A 6000-nucleotide genomic window follows, 5' to 3' on the forward strand; every position below is an offset into this window, starting at 1 on the left:
CAGGAAGTATGGACTTGCCCCTGATGAAACTTGTACCGTCGTATGGGGGACAGTGAATACAAGTTGCTAAAACAAAAAACAAAGCGATTCGAGAGCAGGTCCTAAACTGAACTTATCCGAAATTTTGTGTGGGAGGTACCCGAAGGAGTGGAACGATTGAGTCCATATTGGAACCTCATCTAAGTCTCGTAGACATTTCACGAGTTGCAAATTATGGACCAAATCGGTTACTTTCTTCAAGAGTTATCGTACGTACAAAATATCCGAACATTTTCGAACTTTTGTGGGGGAGGTACCCGAAGGAGTGGACCGATATAACCCATTTTCGAACTTAAACTAAGTTTGGACAAAATATTACGAAGGCCAAACTTTGGACCGAATCGGTTGATCCGTTCGAGAGTTATCGTGCGCTCCAGCCAGCCAGACAGACGGACGGACATTGCTCAAACGACTCCAAATTGTCTGAAACACATTTCGTCCAAACATACTTGGGGTCTAAAACCATTATTTCGATGAGGCACATTTTGCCCGTATGAAAGTGTATATACCCTCGTTAGCATAAATGCTGAGGGTATAAAAATTTTATTGAAGACGACATGGTCTTCTTATAGATATCCGAAAACTCATATTCTTGGAGAGGACCACAACGTTATCCTTTAGAAAACTTAGAGGAACACAAGGAATTCTTATAGATGAAGACCACAAGATATTTCTATAGATGACCACAAGGTGTTATTCACTACAAGTTCAGCCTTAAGGATGGCCACATGTCTCCCTTAGAAAGACCACAAGGACTTGGTAAAGAGGAACACAATGTTTTTTCATAGATGTATTTTCGAAGACCTTTAGGAGGACCACAAGATCTTCCTTCAGGTGACCACATCTCCCCAGACATCACCATTGAAGCCCACGGTCTGATAAATGACATATCCTGGCAAACTCATAATTTCCTTTGGCTCAGGCCATCTTCCTGTCTTCGTCTCCGTTAACAGACCGCCCAACTGCATAAACTCTGATCGCAATACTTTCTGAAGAAAGGAAATCACCGCTTCAGAGAGCTGCCCATTCCCTCCTCGGGTAGCTGAGAGAAATTTCAGGGGTATCATACATGCTGGTCGAATAACCAAAATTAGACCAAACTACCAGCAAATGAGCATCTCCTTTTAGAAAACTAAAGACCTTCTTATACATACATATATATTTTTTTTATGACCACAAGGTATTCTGTTAGGAAAACCCCGAGATCTTCCTTCAGATGACCACATCTGTATTAGAAGATCACAAGGGCTTGTTATAGAAGCCCACCAACTTTTCCGCTATGCTATAGCAGTAGAGGTTCCGGTAAGCTACCCAAAAAACCATCTTCAAGCGATTGAGGAAACCATCAACAACAAAATGTTGGATCATGGGAGCGGCAATATATCCCGGAATGCCTGCTTCGAGCTCTTATGGGCACATTTCAACAGAGGTGAAATGAATCTGGAATGCTTGCTTCGAGCTCTTATGGGCGCATGCCAAATTAAATTGCATGTAAGCACTTCCGAGGTCTTAGCCACATTCAGAACTACTGCGATTGTAGTTCTGTTTCTGCATCTCCCAGTCTTGTTTCCAACTTCGTCGTCAGAATACTAGACACCCCCTTAGTCTGCCCAACAATTACAAAAGCAGCATCTAACAACAGATGTTGTTGTTGAGTTCAATTGCAACGATCTCTGCTAAAAAGTCAGCTAAATTGTGAACAATATAAGTCGGAGAAATATCAAAGATCACCGTGACATGTAGCTTGCAACGGTTACAACGTTTTGCGGAAGGAATGTACAAGAAGCGGAGGAGGGGGACTTGCCTTCCTTATACACCCGTATACCCAGTACAGACCTATCTCGCTTGAGCTTGACTCAAGTCTCTCCCTCAGATCCTCGGTTAGCTGAGAAAATTTTCCGGGACAGCCGCTCGCTACACACTTGCTGATCAAATACCCGAAAATAGACTAAATTTCCCAGCAGAGGCGAGCGTACTAGCAAATGAGCGTGATGAGCTTCGTCGTACGAACCTTGAAGACCCAATAGCTGAAGCAATGTTACAGGATTTAGTAAATTGTGGGCAACGGTCAAATCACTCTCGAATGCGGGAAAGAAGTATGATAGAACGGCTGTTACTTTCAACGGCGTGACATTGACAGATCCGAAGGTGTGTGCTTGTTATTTTAACCGGCAATTTGTGGAGCATCCCAAGATTTTTAGAGCGACGAGGAGTACGCTATGCCGTATAAGAGCCCTTTCAGCTGAGGAGGTACCACCACAGTTCAGGATAAGCGATGTTGCAGATGTCACCCAAAAAGCGAAATCAGCGTTGGGTCCAGACGGAATCTCAATGGTAATATTTAAGAAACTGGACGAATCCTCAATTTAGTATTCGACAAGGGGAGCCAGCGTGGGGCAGTGGTAAGCACGTTCAACATCAAACATTTCGGCTGTGAAAGAATTTCGGTCATGAAAATCTTCTCTCGTCTTCGGACTCTAGGATAAAAAAGTAGACCCATATCAGTGAGCCAATATGAATCTGCGTACCCTTATTGTTATGAGAAAAGTCTCCTTTATCATTCGGGAATGTTATGGGAACATACGTATGTACTCAAATTATCGCTAACCACCCATATTGTACCAGAAGCCTGGAAAGTTGGCAGGATGGTCCCGCTACAGAAGCCAGGCAAGGATGCCAGCAGAAGATTTTAAAGGCACTACTACTCCGCATGATTAGAAGCAGTTTCCCAGTTGCCCAACATCATTATGGATTCGAGAAAATACACAACCGCGTTGACCGTCATATCCACAGATATTAGTCGAGGAATAAACCAGAACAGGTCGTGCAACCGAAAAATCTCAGTGGCTCCTGACCTATCGAAGGCGTTTAAGCTGTTCGGGGACATAGAGAAGACTTCCCTCCAGCCGAGTTTGAAACGTTGTATAATCAACTATATGTTTGGATGCCAGTCGTTTGTGGAATTCGGAAATAAGAAGTCCGGGACCCGTAGAGTGAAACAGGGAGTTCCCCAAGGCGGGGTGATATCCCCGAAACTATGTAACCGTTTCATTTCTTAAATTCGAATGTTTGCGGATGATTGTGCGAGCTTTGACTTATGTGATAGGGTGAATATCTACTCGATGACGTATGTGATATCTATATCTATCTACATAGCTGAATTAGTGCAATACTTCCATTTGAGGATTATGGAAATATCCCCGCTAAATCTACTGCCACACTGTTCACCCCCTGGACGGCTGAAATGAGGTTTCCCCTGAACATCTTGGTCGATGGTGCTCTGATGCAGACCAATAACTACCCCAACGTATTGGGTGTAACGGTAGATATCGCCCATTTACTCAAAGAGTGACATAACTCAAAAAATGAGTTTTCTGTGTTAGCAATTTCTATTTTTTCTACGACTTCTAAAGTATCGACAAGATAAAGTATCTTGTGTCAAATTTTCATGCTGATATCTCTAAAACTCGATGAGTTACTAAGAGTTTCGTATAATTCAACACAAACGTTTTTTGAGCTTACGAAGTACTAAGACACTTCAAATCATGATTGATGTTGCACAGAAATTTAGCACTGATATCTGGCTAGCTGTTTGCAAAATATGGTCCAAGTAGTTATTTGTGTAATAACTTTCTTAAGTTGGGGAGTAAAATTTCAATCGCCAACTTAAAACGTGTTTTTCTCGAAAATATATTTTTTCAGATGTGTCACTCTTTGAGTAAATGAGGGATATAGTTTGTATGTCGTCCGCGCAAGCCACATCTATTTGCAACAAGATCAACAGTAGGAACATGCCTTGTTGACCTTTGCAGAGCAATAAGTTGATCTGTGGTAAGCAATGCGGCGTATGTGTGGTATGCAAATGTTAGCGCAATGCACGGGAAGAATATTCAAACCTACCACAATTGTGTCCTGAGGACTGCAATGGGGTGCCCCCGCATGACAACAGTGGATCATCTTCATGAGAAGATGAAGATCTTAACGATGTATCAGCAGAACAAGATAATGTCGATGTAGTACCTGCTTGGGTGTTACCGTCGTGATCATCCCTAACACAATCTAGTGCTGGATTCCCCCACCCAGGCACGTGGAGAGATCTAGAGAGAAGACCGAAGGTGCAAGCACCTCTTGGTCAACGAGCATATCAGTAGAGCGATTCTCTAACTAATTTTTTGAGTTACCTAAAAAAATCGGTAAAATTAAAATGCTTATAATTTCGGTATTTAACGATATAATTCGTAAGTTAGCGACGTAAATTAGCGAAAGTAGCCGTAAAGTTCTACCGACAGCAACATTGTTGTCAACTTTTATTTGAATTTTCATTCATAATTTTGCGTTACCGATTTTTGTCGGTAACTCAAAAAATGAGTTAGAGAATCGCACTACAGACAGGCTTGGATAGCATGGCCACTGATGCAGTTGCGCAGCGAGTACAAAGGTACAGTGTTAATGCCGTGATCAGAGACCACCCCCATCGCAGCAGAAGAACGCCAGCTGCCAAGGCAAACACTAGCGGTTTTAGCCCAATTATGATACGGACGATGCAGCCACCTCAGTTCCTATTAGGCCCGAATTTATGGCGAAATTACCTATATCGAACCCAAATCCTATGACCATAAACTTTTATTCATTTTTTCCTTATAACCACCTGGACTTGCCCCGCCCGTGACAAAAATCGAGGAATATAGAAGAGAAAACAAAGACCTATATTGAAAATAATTTTGGCTGCATTGCCTACTAAGAAACCTCTCCAAAATGGTGCAGATATATTATTCTATAGAAATATTTTTGTCACACCTTCCCATACAATCTAAACCATAGCATGATGATAGATCTGTCATAACTATTTTGTTTACACAACAAATGTCTCTGTTGTACATTATTAACGGTTTTCACAGATTCTCGAACGGGTGACTTACTAACTGGCTGGCGTTAAGTGTTTGAAATACATTTCAAATACACATCTCTCCCATTGAATAGAGTCGTTGCAGCATTTCCAAGTAAGAAGTGAAAGAAAGAAACCAAGAAGATGGAGGAAACATGATTCATAACAATTTGCGAAACAGGTAAATTATTATCTGGATTTGATTGAGATGATGCGTTTATCTTTACGCATGGTATACCACAGGCACCGGAATTATGCAACAAAATCTGAATAGACAACTCTTGTAAAAACATCATCGTCTTAAAGCCTCCATTTACTTAGATCGTTTATCGCTGTTAAGTAGAAAGAGGTTGCAAGTTGTTCAATCTTTACAAACTACCATAATGATATTGAAAGGTACAGTGGTGTAGAGAGAATATTGATTTATGATCCGCTGTTGATAGTGATAAAAACTTTAACATCCACGCTTATAGTCCTCTGTGGATAGTGGTAAAAAACATTTAAAAATCTACGCTAATGGTCCTCTGTTGATGGTGGTAAACCCCTTTAAAAAATCCACACCTATGGTCTTCTGTTGATGGTGCTAAAAATCGTAAAAAAATCCACGCTTATGGCAGAGAAATGATCCACTGTTGATGGCGGAAAAAATCTTTAAAAAATCCACGAATTGTCCTCTGTCGATGGTACTAAAAATCGTAAAAAATCCGCGCTTATGGTCCTCTGTTGTTGGTGGTAAAAATCTTTAAGAAATCCACGCTTATGGTCCTCTGTTGATGGTGGTAAAAATCTTTAAAAAATCCACGCATATGATCCTCTGTTGGTGGTGCTAAAAAACTTTAAAAATCCACGATTATGGTCCTAAAAATCTTTAAAAAACCCATGTTTATGGTCCTAAAAATTTTTAAAAAATTCACTTTTGTGATTCTAAAAATCTTTAAAAAATCCGGTCCTAAAAATCTTTAAAAAAATCCAGGCCTATGGCCTCTGTTGATGGTTCTAAAAATCTTTAAAAAATCCAAGCTTATGGTCCCTCCGTTGATGGTGCATAAAGTCTTTAAAAATCCACGATTATGTTG

Source organism: Musca autumnalis, unplaced genomic scaffold (assembly GCF_047663935.1).
Source record: "Musca autumnalis isolate F117 unplaced genomic scaffold, ASM4766393v1 scaffold_1, whole genome shotgun sequence".
NCBI lineage: Eukaryota > Metazoa > Arthropoda > Insecta > Diptera > Muscidae > Musca > Musca autumnalis.